Source organism: Phaethon aethereus, assembly GCF_964289735.1.
Source record: "Phaethon aethereus genome assembly, chromosome: 18".
Taxonomy (NCBI): Eukaryota; Metazoa; Chordata; class Aves; order Phaethontiformes; family Phaethontidae; genus Phaethon; species Phaethon aethereus.
Window position 1 is genome coordinate 11,511,694 of NC_138594.1, and position 19,879 is coordinate 11,531,572.

The window sequence follows — 19,879 nt, forward strand, 5'->3', positions numbered from 1 at the left end:
TTCCCGGTAAGTGTATCCAACAGGTCTGGTCTTTGCTCATTGCTCCTTGCCAATACGATAAGGCCTTATTTGAAAAGTTCAAATTAGCTCTCTTCCTTTTTTTTTTCTCAGTTGGAGGCTTCCTTTTAAAACATTAATATCTGCATTATTTTTTTCCCCCAGCAGGTTAATTAATACTTGATTCATCACCTTGAAAGCTAATGGATATTTATCCAGATCATGAAGGAAATCAATGCCTTCTATAAATAACTGCAGCAACACTCCCTAGTGCTCACTGACAACCCATCTTTATTTATGTTCCTTCTTCTTCAGGAAACAAACTCTGCTCAGCTCTAGAGGAGTTAATCCTAACCTTTTCCCGGGGTTGGTTTTGCACTGGCCTGGCTTGATGTTTTCCTACTTGAGCTTTACTTTGTAAACACGGGTGCCTTTTTCTGAGGGAAAAGGGCAGCATTTGTGGAGAGAGACCCAGACAGCACTGCGTAATCACTCCGACCTGGGCCAGCAAAGGCCATTTGAGACCTTGGGTGTTTTCATGGGCTGGGAGGTCTCTGGCACTCTCTGAAACCTTGTTTAGTTTTGGCTATTGAAAAAAATATTGGAGAGCCCTTTCGGAGTTCTCATCTGCCTCAAATAAATGCTGTTTATTGTCTTTGTCTCCAGCTCTCCAGCTGTTGTCATCGGTGACCTTAATTAGGAGCATGTTAAAAATCATGTCTAGTTTGTTGCTCACACGTAAAGAATTAAAAGGTAATTATTTACTTTTACTGTTGACTTGCCTGTTCCTTCTGGGTGCTGCTCTGCATCCATGAGAGCGTCTGGGCTGCTCGCTGAAGAGGAAAGTCCTTTGTGTCCATGTAGACTTCAAGGGCAGAAATAACTGGATGGGTGCTGGGAAGCTGGACAAGGGGACCAAGGGGAACAGGGGTGGTGTGAGAGTTGCAGTGGATACTGGAGGCCAGCCAAAGCATGACCTGTTGTAATGTGGTGCCTTGGCTTTTCCCACAGCCCTGCCCATTGCTTGCTGCTGCCTGTGGCTGGGTCTGCACCAGGTCCTGCATCTCTGTTACTGGTGTAATGCTGCTCTCATGGCTATTGCTGATGTCATTTCTAGGCTCCTGACCTCACTGCAGTAAAACCCAGTGGACGGCTTGCCCTGGGGTCCACAGGGTGGATTTTTTGTCACTTCAAGGAGTGACACTTGTTTTGAGGCAAAATAAGGGGAACCAAATGAGCTCACTCCACCTGTGTTGCTCTGTCTCTTGGTTTTCATCATAAGCAATTCAATTTGTGAGGCTGCCTCCGGGAAGCGCCAGCCTCTGGAGTCACACGATTGTGTAAAAGTCTCAGCTTTTGTTCATATTCCTATTCCTCATGGGCAAGCTGAAAGCCTCAAGCACAAAGTAGCTGCTAGACATTTTTCTATGATTGTTTTAAAAACCTATGCTGCTTAAGCCCAACTTACAGTTTTGGAGGTTTTTTTCAGGGACATTGGCTCATGAATTTTTAATTCTTGAGCTTGGCAGCACTGCTTGAATTAGAAGCAGAACAACTGACTTTAATGAGTGTAAGATTAATGCAGATGAGCTTGGCTGAGACTGTGATCCAGCTGAGGAGACAGGATTGTCTCACTTCACCTACCAGCTCCCTCCTCAGTGGGCAGTTATGTTGCAAGCATTACCGTAGCAGAGCATATTCTCATCGCTGGTCATTACCTGAGGGAGAGATACTCATTAAACAGCCTGGATCATACAGGATATTTTGCACATTAACTCTTGGCAGCTGCCCTGGACCCTCAACAGTCCTGCAAGGTGGACTGTGGCTCTTGAGCATGCAAGCGGGGAGGAAGGAGGGTGTGGATGGATGTGCACTGGTGGAGGAGAAAACTGCCTTGACTCTGGGTCAGTGTCTGCTGGATGAGGAGGAGAAGACTTTTGGCTGTTGCAGGGAGCCACCACAGCTCCCAGCAAGGTCATGGTCTACACCTGTTGCCTATCTCTTGGTGGAGAGCTGTTGTTGTATTTGTTTGATGAAGTGCTTAGCACCCTGGGTCATATAAATAGCAATTACCAATATGAGAAAGCTGGTGCCCCAGAATACCCCTGCACTGGGCAGAGCTCTCCTGCTGCCCCGAGTAACCTGTTTGCTCAATGACTAGCTTTGCTATATGCCTGAAATTAGATATTTGTATAGTGAATGGTTTCATTACCTGAGCAGTAAGAAAAGATGGGGGAGGCCGAGCTGAACTAATTTTATTTGATTCTGTGGGCAACTGGCAGTTTTATATCTCTGTTTTATTTTTTTAATATGTTTTAATTCAGGTAGAGCTTTCAGAGATTGCATCGCTGCAGGTTTTGCCTGCTTGGGCTGTCAAGCAAATGTAGGAGGACCATTCATGAGTGGAGTGTGATGAACCATAAATAATGGAGTCTCTCAGGAAAGCATCAGGGACCGCAGAGAAGGCTGGCCCGGCAGCTGGTGAGATCTCCCAGTGACTCCTGTCCAGCTTTACAGGGACCTCCTGCCTGACGTTGGGTAAGCCACAGCATGGTGACCATGGGTAAGCCATGGCATCGTGACTATGGGTGAGCCACGGCATTGTGTTCTGCTTCAATATCCCACCCTCGGCGTGGAAGGAAGAGCCATGTCAGATGTATCAGCAGTCCCCAGCCCAAGGGCTTCTTGGTGTCTGCATGACCCGTTGCATCCTATGGGGACTGAAAGGTTGGACAGGCTGCTCAGCAAAACAGTGGGATTGCAGAGGCAGATGGATAGGATATTGTTATGAGTCTGTTTTGCAGCTGCAGTTTTGCAGATCTTGGGGGTCTAGTAGGGCAACCTGTGAGGGCAAAGGGTGCCTGGGACAAAAGCACAGTACCCCAAAATTAGAAGACCCTGAAGGACAGCATCCAAAATAACAACACACTCGCTGTGCTCTTCCCACGTGCTGGAGGGCCAAGGATGTCCCCATGCCGGGGCTTGGGAAGGCACAGGCATGGGTGGGACTGCCCTGCAGTGGAAGGCATTTTTCTGAAAGCTTATCCTGAACTTTTAAAGGATTTTTTCAGCCTCAAAACCTGTATATTATAAAGCAAAATTCCTCATGTTGTCAGCACCACTTTCAACCAGCAGCAATCATTAGTTCCTGAGTCTGTTGCCAGTGGCAGCGGCAGTGATTTACCTTGTTTGCTGCAAGGCTAAAGGATGAGCCAGTTTCTCCCTTCGCTGAGCTTCCCACAGTGCCTCTTTGCTCACCAGGAAGCAAAACCCCTACAAAAATTGGGCTGCCACCACATCAGGAGACTGCCAACAACGGCCTCCAGGTGCGGTTGTCTTGGAATGCATTTAAAAACGCATCCTGAACCCATTTCTCCTCCTCAGCATTTTTCCCAATACATTTCCCCCCACCAGCCTTAGCTCCTGGTGCCAGGTTGCAGGGGTGGCCAGGTGGCCGGTGGCATGTCCCATGCCAGAGCAACCTGTCCTCATCCACCAATGTGCTTTGCTCGCCGTGCTCAGTTTTGCTCCCCTGCTAAACCCATCAGGCTGCTATTTTTAATACCAAGGGCTAAACCCGCCTCTGCTGCGTCTCGCGTGCATTGCGAGCGGTGCAAGGTATTAAGTTGAGCACGTCTGTGTTCGGCACCTGCCAGGCGGGTCCTGGCGAGGAATGCATCGGCTCTTCGGCATCGCCAGCCCCGAATTACAGCGTTTCTCCTTCCTCCACAGGAGATGCCTTCCTTGGCTGAAATGACAGTACCAAATTCCCCCGAGTGACAGAAGGTTGGGGTGGGTTGTTTTTTTTTTTCCTGTTGCACTGAAAAGGAGCACCTGAAGTGGCTTTAATTCATCCTGGTGCCAGAAAAGGGGAGGAAGGGATGCAAATGTTGCTGCATCCCAGCATCTGCCCTGGTTCGGCGCAGGCAGTAGCGAGCGTGGCTTGGGGGAACACCCCACCCAAGGGTGCTCCTGTGAAAAGTGGGTGCCACTGAAATCTGCAGCACAATTTTCCCCCTTTTAGCACAGCAATTCCCTTCATTTTTTTCCTGGTTTTGACTTAAAGTTTGTGTTGGTTTTTTTTTTTTGATTTTTTGTAGGGCTTTTATTGCCGTGACAGGGATACTAGGGTGGAACATCTGATCACTGGGATAAACATGTCCCAAAATAAAGGGTTTGCACATCCTGTTTTTAAAGCCGGTCTTGCAAAATGTTCAAAAGCTTTTCTATTGAGCTAGCATTTCAGTGTTCATAAGTGGCTTAAACTTTTCCCAGCTATTGTTAGTGGCAGTATCTATAACTCAGTGGCTGTGATATTGCATATTCAAAATGAGGAAGAATAAATAAATATATGGAGTAAAATGTAATGGCTCAGTTACGTTCCCTGGTGTTATGCTGGGAAAAGCTACTGACTACAACGCCTAGGAGCTCCTGTAGTTATTTCAGGGAGACCAGGTTGCAAATAAGCCAGGAAAACTTGTACTCTAGGACTTTATCCTCCTGGGACGTATTCTGAAGTGGATGAGGTGCTGGCCTGGGATGTGAGACTGGGTGAGTTTTGTGTCTTCACAGCTTCAGGGATGTGTTCCGAATGCCTGAGTCAGGATCCTGGTCCCAGTGGTCCCCACTGAACTCACTGGAAAAAGTCTCAGTGCTGCGATGGAGCCAGCATCCCTGCAGGTCGTCAGGTCAGGATGTTTATGACATCTTGCTGAGGGCAGGGTCAGAGCAGCTTTAACAGCCTAACTCATGGAGCTCCCCAAGGGCACTACTCCACTGCAGCAGCCCTGCTCAGAGGTCACAAGAATTACTCTGTCTTTTGAGGGGCTCTGCCTGGAGCTGTGCTGGAGAAGAGCAATTTTTCCACGCTTTCTCCTGAGGTTTCTTAAACAAGCAAATAACACACACGTATTTTAAAATGGTTTGGTTAGACTCTTTGAGTTGATTTCTAGAGATCCAACCTCAGACTAAATCCATGTACATCCATAGCATGGGGCCAAGACTCAGTTTGCCCCTGGAGGGAGGCATTCTTGTGACAACCAGTCTTGAGGTGGTGTGGGGTTAGATCATAACTGAGTTGGCACACGAACCTTGATGGTCTCACTCCTGCGGCAATCAGCCTGTGCTGGGACCTGCCAAGGACCACATGTGTTATCCCTCCCATGTGCGTGGCCGATGGAAAGGAGGTTGGCACCCAACCCGACGTCCCACACAGTGACGGTGCAGCCATCAGATCCTGTCCCCACCTACCAGGAAGGAACTTGCTGTGAAATGTTCTGCTTTGCAGAATTTTGCCTTTGGTTAATGAAGAGTTGCTGGAGAAGGGTACTGGTGCCATGCCATCATGTACTGGAGAATTACATCTTCTTTGGCCAGATGACGGGTTCCTTCTGCTTTTAAGAGGAAGAAGCCACATGGGCCATATCAGCCACTGCCCATGGGCTCTGCATGCCAAGAGAGTGCCACTTGCTGCCGGGCTGGGGAGGCAAGACATGCTGTGGCCACACACTGAGCCATGGTCACTTTGGTACTCATCCTGCTGCAACCAGGAGGAAGCCCCAGAAGGTAAATGTTAATTTATGCTGCAAACGGTCCCTGTTGGACCCTGCACTGAGCAACCAGTAACACAGAGGTCACGGGTGGGTTGTGCTGGGTTTTACTGAGTGTGAAAGTGGGGAATAGTCCAAATATACCCATAAAAGATCAGTGTCGGGTACTTCATTACTGCGGCAGGTTTGGAGCTTTTCCAGGGGGAGGCATGCGTTGGGCTGGTAATGAGCTTTCCTTTGGCGCAGGCAGAGCGTTGATGGGGTGTGAAAACTGGAGGCTGAAGGCAGCAGATGTGAGAGGTGAAGAGGAGGGTGCTTGCAACTGGGGGCACTGGGGTGCCCGAGGCAGTGCACACCACGAGGGACGCGTGGCAGAAGGATGCTGTCAGGCTCTGCGCTGGGTGGTGGGTCCCAGACCACTCAGGGTGGACAGCAGGCTGGTGGCTGTGGATGGCTGCAGGGACAGCAGAGATGGCAAACCCCTCCTAACCACATCGAAGAGGCTGAAGTGGATGTGGAAGGATCCTAGCAGCAGTTTCCAGGTAATGCCATGCACAAGACTGACCTAACGCCAGCCGGGGAGTGTGGGGGGGTGAGTTTCATGGACTGTTTTTCAGTCTTGCCCCAGGACTTCTCCCTCCCAAGAGATGATGCTGTGCTGAGGCCAAACATGGTATCACAGGAGCCAAACCATGACATGAACTCAGGGACCTGCAAAGGTGGAGAGTTAAAAGGCACTTGGGACTTGTTTTCTAGGCGGGTTTTACAGGGCGTTGTTTTAGCCTCACCCTCTCTGTTTACTGTAGGGTGCAAGTGGCCTCAAAATTGGTCCATTCGTTTCTTGCGACTTCTGACGTTTGTTTGGCAGCAGAAAGGCTGGAGCATTGGACCTGTGGCTGTGTTTTTTCCAATGGATTTGGGAAGCAAGTGACTAATGTGATGGTAAACAAGCAGGGCCGGGTGTGCCGCACTGCTCAGCATCCCGCTCCTGGCAGCAGCCGCGGTGGGATGGGCTGGTGGCAGCCGGTGGCCTGGTCTTGGTTTGGGAACAGATTAAAATAACAACGTGAGGAGCGAGCGAGGCACCGTTGGTGGGTTGCCATCGCCTTGTGCTGCAAAGGTAATGGAATAGGGATGTGTTCCCAGCTCCTTAGCACCTCCGGAGCCTGGGGCCAGCCACGGCACTGTCCCCTTTTCAGATCCCAGAGGATGCTGCAACCCCCTCACTGCAAGGACTTGTTCCTTGCAAGGCGCAGCACAGAAAAGTTAAAATGTCTCATTACAGAGGAAAAGACATGGTTCTGCTTTAGTCTGGCTGCACAGCCTTCCCTGGCTCTTGCAGGAGGGCTCCTCTCTCCTGGAGTTAGTAATGCAAAAAAGATTCCAGGAGGGTCTGCTGGCATCTCGCCCACTGTGTGCATTTGTACCGCAGTAATACGGTACAATACGCAGTAATTACTGGCTGCAAGTGCAGATTTTTCCATTCTTAGGGGTGATATGTGCACACGTTCAGGCCCCCTCCTCCCGCGTGCAGGCGCCGGCTGGCCCTGCCCTTGGGTGTGTGTACGGAGCCATCCGTGTGCTGGGGGCAGCGCGGGAGCAACGAGAGTCCGTAAAAATCTGTCCCAGCTACGTGGCCAGCTTTCTCTTGGGAGAAAGCATGTCTCTGGTGCCTGGAAAAGCCCCCGTGTGACTTAGGACTTCAGCAGATTTCCTCTGAGGAAAGCCTTTATGAAGGAAGAAATAAAGAAAGGCATTGCAGTTCTCCTACATGCAATATTTTAGATCCGCTTTCTGAAAAATGCAATTTTTAAGACCTGGTTTCTAAAAAAGCAGTGAGGTCCGAGGCAGACACTGGGCACCATCAGAGAGAGGAGCCTGGAGCTGGGTTTTATTCATTCTTCACTAACTAACAGGGAACAAAACCATGTGAGGAGTGTTGACAGTTAGCAGGGCTAATTCTGCATTTCTGTTGAAATTGGGCGGTTGTCCTGGGACAAACCCCTCCGGGACTGCTGGTGGGAGTGATGGGGGTGGCTGACCTGGTGGGCGGAGGGGCTGTGGAGAGCACAGCGCTGCGGGGCTATGTGGGTCACTACTTCTTCGTACCTGCTGCTATGGGCAAGTTTTAACATCCCCATGTATGCCGCAGGTGAGACTGAGAGGAGGCAGGGAGGCTGTCGCATGAGTGAGGGGGAAAATCCCCCTTCTCCACTGTTTGTCCTGGCTACAGACGTGGGAAGGTCAGCACGAGCATCTACAGGCAAGTCTCTAAGAAAACATCCCGGACTTGCAGCACCTGAGGAGCTGAGAGAGACGGAGAAGCTGCGATTTGTTCCTGCTGCCTGGAGCTGGAGCTGGCTGCAGGGATCAACCCTGTAACTGTGGGAAAATTCAAGTCCGAGCTTTGTGGCTTCATCAGATCCAGACTTTGAACATTCACTCTAATATCTATGTAATGAGAAGGGAAGAGGAAGAATCATGATAGCTTCGTGAAGCTAGCTGGACACCGAGCACCGGCAGTCTAAATACAACCCTGTCTTCCCCCCACAGCCGACAACCCGAGCTGCTCATTACTGTTGTCCTGCCCAAGCGCAGGAGCCTTGGGAGGCGGAAAGCCCCAACCAGCCAAGCTTCTGCCTGGAACTCTTTGCTTTGGATCATTAGTTATTTATTTCTTTTTTACACCCATCTTCCAGCAGCCGTAATGGGAAGAGCAGTGTAACGCTGCTTGCACAGACTTAAAATGCTTTATGCTCATTGCAGTTCTCATCCTTACAGCACCTCTGGGAAGAGAGACAACATTCAAATGCCCATTTTACAGCACCAGGCACTCAGCACTGCTGAAACAGAAATCCTTGGTAGTGTTGGCTCTGGAGACGAACTACGAATATATGTGAGTTGCACATATCCAATCTCATTGCAGTGAGCGCAAGAAGGTGCAATTATTCTTATTTTTATGCTCATATGTGATTTAGAGTGACTAATTGCTGGAAATTCCTCCCTCCTCCTAACTGTCTGCAAAAGGAATGATTTCAAAGCACAATAACTGTGGTCACTGCCAAAGGGAATAGGAGATAAAAGCAACTCCTATTACCTCCAAATGGCCCCACGTGTGTTCCTTGACCATAGCAACAGACACGGTTTGTACTGGAATAATGAATGCATCGACTATATATTTAATCTTTCACCCAAGGATCTAAAATTGCTTTCCAGTGAACCGTTAGCTGAAGGATCCACACACAGCCCTGATGAGAGAGGCAAGAAGACGTGGAAGTTGTGAAACAGCCCAGCTTTGTGGCACTGGGAGGGAAGAGGGCTGTACTGTGACTGCACTCCACAGGGGAAACTACAGCTGGAGGCGCTGAGAAGGGAAAGAAGGTCAAGCCTACTGTTTTGAAGATGTTTTGGATGCTTCACAGTGATGCTATGGCCTCCTGTTCTGAGCTTGGTGCTGTCAGTAGCCAAACAAGGGAGTTGAAAGGTTGCTGGGTGGCTTTCCATGTGGCTCTGAAGAGAAACGCAACATCCTCAGAGAAATGGTCTCTAAAGGGAGGGTCGCAATGCCATGTGGGGACTACCAGCCCAACAGAAAATCGATTGCTAACCAGACTTTTCTGCTAAGATCTGGGGTGGCCCAGGAAATGGGGCTGCGAGTGGAAACGGGTGGGAGCCACCACTTCCAAGTCTGCAGGAACCATAGACACCTTATGCCCCGTCTGGGTGTGGGCCAGCTCCAGCACTGCAGGAGCAGCGGCGTCATGATGGGGAGCATCCATCGCAGAGTCTAGCCGTACCGTCTGGGGCTTTTGGAGGCCTAATTCCCAAATACCAGCTTCCCTTCTGTGCTCACAGCCCCTGCCGCTGAGCCAAGAGACCCAGAGATCTGGCAGCAGGACCCTCCCCCAAAGATGCTTGGACGGGGAGCAGCGCTTAGGGGGTGACGCCGCAGCTCCAGCGACTGGGAGATTCAGGGGTCTGCAATCATCCATGCACTTCACACCCCAAAAAACACAGGCAAAGCCTCTTCAGCCACGCTGTCCACCGGTGTCCTCAGCATCTCCCCAGCCTGGCTGAGGCTGCTGACCTGCCTGGGCAGAGAGGTCAAGGGAAGTAATTTTTTTTTTTTTTTTTTCTTTTTCACAGTCTCAGCTTGTGACTCCGTTCTCAACCATTGCTACCTTCGCATCTCTGGCAGATCAGGAGAGGACCATTGCATTAGTTCTGTGTCGCCAAGGAGAGCTTAAATATTGTGATTAAAAAATTCCAGTCTCGCATAGTCTACTCAGACATGCAGGAAGAAAGCCTTGCAGTTAGACTCCCTGTGCGCCAGCAGGAGGGCAGAAGTTCCTCCTTTTTTTTTCTTTTCCATGACTATATTCTTCTGTGATTTTAAAGCAGCAGGAAAAAAAAAAAAGACTGTTTGATTTTCTTCATTATGCTAAGCCTGGTTTTACTTTCTGATTGCCAAAGCATCATAATTGGAACAGAGATTACCTAGAGATTTTCAAAGATTTGCTTTCAAATTTTATTTTTCCTGAGCCTCATTAAGCTTGCAGGTTTTATCTACACTTTGTTCTTACGGTAGAGTAGCATTGCCATATATTAATAGCCATATACTAATAGCCATATTTTTTCATTTGAAATGAAAAACAGATAGAGGCTTCTCATGCTTTGCTTTCAAATCCTATTTTAAAAAATATTGATCATATCTGTGGTGTTTTTCTTTTCCTCTGACCCTGCTGGGTCTGTAAAGGACAGTCACTAGCGAAATGCTTTCAGTCCTGGATCTCTGTGTATTACTGGGTGTTTTGTAAATTTAAGGACAGATTTTAGAAGGTATAATATATATAAAAATAAATATAATGATAAATATAATAAGTATATAACAAATTAGATTTAGAAGAATATATTAATATAGAATATAATATTAGGTATAATTAATAAATGCAATATTTATTAATAAATTAAATTTATAAATGCAATAAATATTTATATAATAAATATTTATATAATAAATATAGAGAAAAGAAAAATGTGGTTTCCAACAGAGAGACAGGCAAGAAAAATAAGATTTAAAGGCAGGACCTCTACAATTTAGGGGTACAGAGCAGCTTAGGCACGATAAGATAGCCTGTGATGTGCCTAGGTGCATCCTTTGGGAGCTAAATGCTGTTGAAAGATCTCTTCCTTCATGACTTTAGCAGAAATGGCCAAAAATTATCTCATGGCTGAGAGCGCTCAGGCACAGCCTGTGTGCTGCTCTCCAGGAGAGGTTTTGAAGAGGGTGGCAGGGACCGAGCATGAGGACAACGTGGGTGACACACACAAAAGCCACCCTGACATACCTGATGGTGTTTCTTCTGCTGGAGCCAGGAGAACTGACCCACCTTCTGGGTTTTCCAGGTGTACACCTTCCTCTTTCTGTGTCCATCCAGGAGCCCACAGAGGTCTTGGGGCAGCTTGAAGATGTGATGAAAAAGTCTCCTTGTGCCACCTACCTGGGTGTGGGAAACAGCTTCCTCGTGCGCATCGGGACGGTGTGACAGCGCGGGAGCTGGCTCTGTCCTCCAAGTTCCTGGGGAAGGTGCTGGAGAGAAGAGATCCACGGCAAGTTTCTCTGTTGATGCCCTGCCCTGTTATCACAGGAGTGGGAAACACGCGTGCACGGAGTGGGGTAAGGCCAGACCACCCTTAGAGTCCCACTACACGAACCCCAGCCGGGCTGGGAGCACCATGACCCGGTGCAAAGGTGAAGCCCTTCATTCTAAGACCAGCCCAGACCTGTCTCCAAGACTCAAGGTGCTCCTCGTAATGCTCTCCTCCAGGTGTGACCCCAGGAGCTTCGCTTGAACTGGAAAGCAGCTCATTTGGAAGGATTTTCTGTAGCTCCTCCAGACCCACTCAACAAGCTCTAATAATAACTAACTGCCTTTCTATTTATAAATGAGAACAGCAGCAAGGAACTCAGCTCATGCGGCTGAGGCCACCGCAGCCCCGCCGCTCCCACACCACGGCGCTCACCCTCTGCCATCGCGCTGTTCGTCTCCGCTGTCCTGCCAGAGCCCCAGCAGCCACACCATCGTGCATGGGAAAGGGCATTTCCCAGGGCTCTTTCCTTTGGATACACACACATATCTTATTGGGTTTTTTGCTTGTTGACAAGGGAATATTTTCTTTTTAAAAACTGGGATTGTTTTTGTAGCAGCTCCTACCCCACTTTGTAAAACAAACATTTCCCAAGCGCTTGATGTTTCAGATGATGTTATTGATACTGGACCGTCAGTGCCAATATCGGAAAATGTATTTCTTAGTGGAGCCTGGGGATTTTGTGCTGCCCGTCTCCCAGCAGTCAGATGGGATGCAGAGGACCTATGGATCCTTTCAGCTGAGCCAGCTGGATGTGGCCTGCGTTGGAAAAGCACTGGGGTTTTGACTAGCCCAAGGCTCGCTCTCGCCCAGCCTGCACGCACGAGGGGAGCATCACCTCCACTTCGGCTGGCTCAGCTCGAGCCGAGGCTCGAGTCGGGCTGAGGCTGCCGTTGCTGGCTCCAGTCTTGCGGGGACCCGACGTCTGCATCCAGTTCTGGTTCCACCCACAGCGTTGCCTCTGCTCCCCTTCCTGACAGCCCAGGCCCTGTACCCGCATTTGTGGGGGAGGCTGGAGAGAGTTTTTCTCTAATACATCCTCTCGCTATCTCTGCTACATGCAGGATGATGAAAATGCTCTGATCTGTTCTGACAAATCCTCTGCTCCCAAGTAGATAATAACCAGAAAATCTTCCTAAATAAATCCTGGTTTCAGATCTGTGCCCACACTTGGTTATTCTTTTCATACCAATTAACTGTTCTTTCTTGCCCTGAATTGGGGGCATCCTCAGGCCCTCGAAGTAGAAAGGAGGCACAGATTTATGGCTGCTGAAGTCAGCATGGGACTGGGTGGAGTTTTATGACTGTAAAAAAAATGAGAATCTGATTCAGCAGCATGAACGCACAAGTGACCAGAAACACGCTCCTCGGCTGAGCAGGGATTAAAGGTTGCAGAGAGCTATAATCACAAACTGCAGTGGAAAGTGCTGGGATACCTTTTCATTGTATCAGTAGTGCAACGAAGCTGGCACATGGATCTGACCTGGAGGAGAAAGAGGAATATATTAGGATAATACCTGTTTACTTCTCCTCTCTCTCCCTTCAGTATCAAGGTGATATACTTGATACAGAGATGTTCCCCTGGCTAAGAGGGGTCGCGGGCTCCATCTGCCCCCACTCTCGGACCAGGTCTGGCGCCGCTGGAGAGCTCTGTGCAAACTGAACAAATGAAACTTCCGTGGGGAGGTTCACCACGAACACGTTGAAGAAGTGAACATCCCTGCTGGTGGTGGCCAGTGCATTCCTGTGGACACTAGCCATGTCCGCAGCATCTGTGGTCCAGCCTTTTGACCTCCTTCTTCCATCCGCAAATCCTCAGCGTGCATCCGGAGTCGCTGGACGGCAGCGCAGAGCTGCAGAACAAGGCTCTCGCTCGTAAGAGAGGCAGTGGTGCCACCTTCAGCACAGAGCGGCCGGGCCTGGGGGGCTGAGCCCCTCTCCCAGGGGCTGCGGCTCTCCCGGCCAGGCAGCATTCGCTTGGGAACCAGGGCTTGGATGGATGCCTTGAAAAAGAAACTGCACAGAAAATTGGAAATATTCTGATAGAAGATTCTGCTGTTGTTCTAAGTTTTCCCTAAGAAAGGAGAAACTCTGAGCAGCTTTTTTTTGGCGTGATACAGCATTACCTGATGGGTTTTCCTCAGATTCAGCCCAGTCCTTTACAACCCTCTTCACCTCCCACGTTTCTGCCTCTGGAGCCTGTGGTCCCATGCGGTGAGTGTTCCTTCCTTGCTGATGCTCGAAAACCACGGCTCTGGGACGAGGGTACCACTGGCATCCTGGTACTTGCTCTGGCTGGGAAATGAAGGTATAAACTGGTCTTGCACCGGAGTCCTAAATCTCTTCCAGGCTGTACGTGATTCAGTCTTCATTGCCCTCATTTCTCACGAACGCTGTCTCTCTAACGCAGCCATCATACAGCGACAACGCAGCGGGAGCCGCGCTCCTTTGGGGTTAGGGAAGTCTTTGAGTGAAAAAGCGATCCTGAAAGAGGCAGGCTGGACGCTCCCGCTGCCCGCAGTGCCGGGCCGGGCCGGGAGCATCCCCTGGCAGGTCACGGGAATGATCTTGGAAGTTCTTTTTTACGCGGCCCTTGCTCGGGCCCAAGTCCCTGTGATCCCAGCAGTTATTTTGCTCACACCCTTGCTCCAGGACTTCAGCTCACTCCCACCCACCCCTGTACGCACCTCCCTTGGCGCACAGCAGCACGGGGGGCTCAGTCCCAGCCACCCCCTCCCGTCCGACCTGCCTCAGCCTGCGAAGGGTCAGCGAAGGGTGACCGCGATGCGGGAGCGAGACTCACCGCGCACAGCCGGCGAGGGATGCCACGGGGCAGCCTGTGACCTGACGGAGATGCTCCGGGGCGGGGGCACAGCTGGCTTCAGCCCCCCCGTCTTGGCTGGTCCAGCACCTTAAGAGGTGGGAGCAGGATAACTGAGCGGCAAAAAAAATCCTGCGGACGCAAACCTGCCACTGCCTGGGGATGGCAGGGGCGTCCCGCCCTGTTTCGGGGGTGTTGAGGAGCAGCAGCCCCGGCCGTGCACCGCTGCGCTGTCACCGGGAGGTGGCACAGCACGAATGGAGATGCTCGGGGGCGGGGGGGGCCGGGCGGGTCCCGCGGAGCCGCCGCACCCCCCGAGGGGGAGCGAAGTGATTCATGAGGGCAGTTCCAGGAAAGAGAAGAAAAAGTCTCGCATCTTCTTTCTCGGAAATCCATTGTGCAAAATCCTTTCACATGGTGGTGGTGGGAGAAAAGGCACAAACCCCACATTTTATTTGCAGAGAAGGGAAAAAATGAGCACATTTCCCCGCCGTTGAAAACCCGCAGCTGTCAGGACATCCACTGTCTTGTGTCCCCACGGCCTTTCCACATGAGCGGGGCCTCCGCTGAGCCTGTTCCTCGCTCTGGTGCCCCTCGGTCAGTACCTTCCTTCAGGAAGCTTCCTTCTCGGCTTCTCTCGCGTTAGTCGCCAGCAGCTTGCAGAGGGTTCTCCCGCAAAAGCAGGCCCGGCGGCGGTGCGACGGCCGGCGGTCAGCGCGGCGGCCGGCGGTCAGCGCGGCGGCGAGGATGGCTGGCGGGCCCTGAGGGGCCTCGAGCTGCTGCTTCCCAGGCGGGACCAAACGCATTTTCCCCGTAGGACGCATCTTCCCTCATGGGAGCATTCTTCAGGCACCTCAGACACAGGTGATACAGCTGGAAACGGCAAACCAGCGTTTTCTGAACGTTAGCAATTTTCCCTTTCTAGCAAAGGCGGAACAGAGGCTGTAGAAGGAAGAGCTCAGCCATTACAGGCCAGAAGAAGAGAGTTGCTTCCCACAAACACTGACCTCCCGCGCTTCTGCCAGGAACATCGCATTTCAGGGAAATGATTGTCTAGATTTCACTTGAGCAGATGATTTTGCAATGCACCGCTATTGTTTGTAAACCATATGCCATACTCTACATACCATACATACTTAGCCCATGCCCAGTTTATAACCCAAAAAAAAAAAAAAAAAAAAGGTGATTTCTTCCCAGAACAGAGTTCCTCCTCTCCCAATTTTCCCTTCGTGGGTTTACATGTCAAAAGTTGACTGAAACAGTTAACAGTGACTTAATGGGGTCCCAAGAGAACAGGGACCAGCACCTCCTTTCGCCTCTTTTTGGGGTCCTTTGGGTGCAGGAGCACAAGGACAGGGCAAGCGGCTGCTGCCCAGCTCAGGGGTCCTTAAGCTGGAGGGGCTCTAGCAGCTCCCCACTGGTGGCAGCTTCTTGCATGAATTTTTCCAGGCATTTTCTAAAGCCAGCACGCCTTTTACCTTTCACAACGTCCTCATGGATGCCACTAACGTCACGTCATGCCCTCCGATCTCAGGCTGGAAGAGTCCGTGCAGGACGGCCCCCAGAGGGCACGTGGCGGGGGACATGGAGACGCTGTGCTCTGTTCCTCCCACCCAGAGAGTCCCCATCGGTTTGCCTCTGTAACTGCTACAGCCAGTCTTCCAGGAAAGCCCTAGGACAGTAGATAGATGTTCTGCAAATGCAAGAAATCAGATGCAGATGATGTTGTGCAATCATTTGCTCACCGGAGCCCAATTCTCGCTTTTCAGTCCCTTGTGAGAGGCAATTAAAAATCCTCATGTGAAAAGTGGTATGGCCCTGCTATATAATGTTGGCAGGAGTCTTCTCTCCTATCCTGAGAGGCAAAAAATCATAGCAGTTTCAAGGCAAGTTATTTTTCAAATTAAAGCAAAAAAAAAAATCTTGCTTCTTTTTGTTGTTTTTTTCTGAATTCCTACTTAGCATCCTGAAAACCCTTTAGAGGATTTGTATTTATAACATGAAATGAATTTCTTACAGTGAGGCCAAAGAAAACCAAAGTGCGTGGGTGGAGGAAGCTGTGTCCCATGCCAGCAGCCAGTGCCAGCAAGATGTCCTCAGCTGCCCCAGGTGAGGCGGAACACTTGCCTCAAATCCTCCTTGCATCCTACAGCACTTGCTTTAAAATCAAATAGTAAAGGTTTGCTGGGACTGGGAACATAGGGAATACTTCCAGTAGCCCAGTGGAAACCTTGCCTCTTAGTCCATCTGTGGACACAGTACTTAAATAGCTGAAGAAACCTAAACCAGACCGTTTACAACTCAATCCTGACTGTCCTAACCTCCCTCCATGGCAGTGCTCCAGCTGCTGAATTGCTGCTATCGATTACCTCCGCGGCGGCCTGCTGAGCATGATGTGTGGTTGTTGGAGGCTGGGACCCCACCGGGGTCTGGCGCAGGTGAGGGTGGGCAAAACCAGCTTCGTTCACATGCCTGGATGAGAAGGAAGATGTCTTAGGTCATCTTGGCAGGTTTTGCAGTTGGAGGAGCTGCTGGCTGGGCTGGCTCCTGGCCTCGGGATGTTGGGACACGCAAGCAAGACCACTGCAGAGAAGGAAGTTGCTCAAAGGAGAGTCAGGCTGGTGTGGCCACCTGCAAGAGAGCTGATGATTTATAGGCATTATAGGTTCCTATAGCTGCATCCATTTACCTGGGAGAGACAAGGTTGTTGATGGCAGTGACAATTCTTCCAGCAAACCCATGACATTTTACTGCCACAAGGACACAGAAGGACCTGTCCCAGTGTGCCCCAAATCCATGGGAAGGATTTGCCTTCGGCGTCTGGGCTCCCACTGACATCCATCGAACATCTCTGACCCACACCAAGACCTCTGTAGGACATTAACTAGTTGACTAGATGACTTCTGGGATTTTCAAATAGCCATTTTGAAAAGCATAAGACCCCGCAGGAGGGATGTATTCAGTGCTCGTGCTGGTGGCACCCACCGTGACCGCAGACACACAGGCATGTTTCTGGCTCAGCCGCTGCACAGCCCTTGTCCTTCCTTACCTGTCCATAAAACACCATCTGATGTCTGTGGCAGGATGAAGATGCACAGGGACAAACCGGACATCTCCGTTTTGCCTAGAACATAAGTTCATGAACTTCTGCTATCATTCAGGCATGATCTAATTGAAACATCATGACTTACACAATCATCTCCTTCTCTGTCCCCCTCTTCCACTCTTTTAAAAAACGTTTCCTGCTTTTTCCAGCTGGACAAGCTATCCTTGCTATGCCTGCTTTGAAGTAAATGTTTTGTTGGGTTTGGCTGCTGTCACAGCCGCACATAGTCTTCTGCCTGATATTTTATCCATCTGCTGCTAAAGGACTAGAGAATATTTTGAGCTGAGAGTCTCAAAAGGGTTTTGAGGTGCTGAGTAGAATTAGGGAGAAGCAACGCAGGAGAAAAATCTTCTTCTCAGCTTTCATGTGCATAGTAATTCCAGCCGAAATGCCTTAAAAATTAAATACTCTGAGAGATGCTTGCTACAACACCCCGGTACTCACATGCTGCAAACCGGAGAGCGTACGCTGGTTTGCGTTAGCTGAGGACCTGATACACCCTGTTCACCCCCTCTGTGGTTCACATGCCGAGATGCAATCCAACACCGATTTCCTCTTTTGTCTCAAGCGAATGGAAAAAGAGAATTGGACTCCCGCGCTGTCGAGGTTGCCAACATCTGCCTTGCCTCATTTCTTCTGCTTGAGGAACATCTGGCTCTGCTCTGGGACGGCCACGTGTGGCCGGTTGTGTTGCACGGGAACGGCTGCGCTCGCTGTGATAAAGCCTCTCACGGGTCCGCCGGCCGGAGCGCGGTGTCTGCCCGGCTGGAGATGCTCCCTGCCCTCGCAGCATCGCCGCAAGCCAGGCGTGGGAGACCGCCTGCTCACGGTGCCTTTTCTTCCGGGGCAGACACAGATAACTTCCTGTTCGGTGCTGGGTTTGTCTCCTATGTTTTTTTTCCAGGGCTGCTCTGAAGAAAGGAAATTTTTAGTTCAGTCGAGCTACGAGATCTGGAGGTACCTGCCTGGGAGAAAGCGTATGTGTCGGTGGCACTGCCGCTGCGAAGGGGGGATACAGGAGGGGCTGTGCAGGGCTGGCGTACGCTGCCTTCACCCCGCGGGGTGCCTGCGGGCAGGACACACGCTTTGTGGGCAACTGCAGGCAGCCCTGCTACGGGTTTCCTGCAGGACAGCAGCCCATTGCTTAACATCTCTTAGCTTTACCCTCCTCCTACTCTGCAGATGTGTCTCTCAGCTATTTTGGAGCTTGCATCACTGCTTTTTGAGAAGGTCCTTGCAGTTCTCAGAAATACCCCTTTTTGTTGTTATTGCTTACTTCCACTAAAGGGGAGTTTCTTAACTAGCACTTGATCTAGGCAACGTTCATAACTCTATCAATCACAGTTGTGAGGGGAGAGATTCCTGTCCAGGCATTTTTCAAATACCCCTTTGCTCCCCAAAGCAGGGGGAAATGCTGTCCCCAAGCTCCCAAACTTTAAGCACACACGACACCTTGCTCCCCAGCACTCAAAAACTACTTGCTGGCACTGTTTTGCTCACCTAACCTGAAAGGCACGGGCTGCTCTTTGCCGTCGCTCTGGGCTGCCCATTCCCAAACGGTGCTGGGGGACCGGCGCTGGAGGCGGCTGGCGGTGAATGGCCCTTCGCGTGCTTTGTCGCTTTGCTGCATAAAGAGGGCCTTATTAAAGCTAATAGATAAGAATCTCCCTGTTCATAAGACTAAATTGTTGCATGAGTTACCACGGGGAACATGCAGCATCCACAGCAGGGAGCTGCCTCACCCGCTCTGCGCCGGGACGATGGACGGACGCTGCAGCACGGCCAACACGCCCTGGTTCAGGTTTACCAGCAAAGACACCGTGTGTGGAGGGCTTGTGCCGTGCGGGAAAACAAGGAGAATAACCACAACGTTAGGCCAGTTTTGGAGCTGGTTTGCCTGCTGGAGCAGGGTGCTCCCCGCCGGGCTGCTGTCAGCCCCGGCGCTCCGGGAGCGGGTAGAGCAACTGCAGCCGCCGGCGGATGGTTCTGCCCCGCAGCCCTCCAGCTCCGGGCAGGGGGAAGGAGAGAGGCAGAGGCGACCTCCGAGGGGAATATTTAAGAAGCCGGTTCATTTCCAGGAAATCTCTTGCTTGTTCTTTCCCTCCCCCCACTCCAATGGAAAAGCTAAGTCCTCGTGAACTTTTTGAGAACTTTTGTTCATTCCCTCTTGCCAGCTAAGCTCTGCTCTGTGCTGGTGACAGAACCCCTTTCTCCAAGCACTGGCCATGGGCCAGGACCTGGAAGTCTCGACTGTGTGCTGGCAATGCCACGAGCCCAGTCCCCCTTCCCTCTGAGCTGATGCAAAGCCCCAGCTCCAACCCACTCACCTTTGGGGGACTTTCTGTGGGTATTCTTCCTTCTTCTCCTTATGCAGGAGATGATGGAGCCAGCTCTGCTTGCTTCATCCTCCCGTGCAACAGAAAGCCCCAAATATCACGGAGAATAATCTGTCAAACCTGTGGTAGCGGAGGGTGAGGTGGGTTGGTGGTAGTTACTTAGAAGAAACAACTGTGCAAGCGGTGTTGGAAGGAATAGCCAGGCAGGAGATGCTCTTCACCCCAGAGAAGGAAATGCAATCGCCCCAAGAAGGTTTCACAGCTCAGTCCTGCTCTCCCCTTTCTTGTCTTCCCGGTACCCCAGTGCACTCCTCTTCCCCTCTCCAGCTCTGAGAGATGCCCTCTCTGGGAAGGACTTGTTTGCTGGGGCTTTTATTACCGTTTGTATCTTTACATAGTTGAAAGACCAAAGGGACCTGGT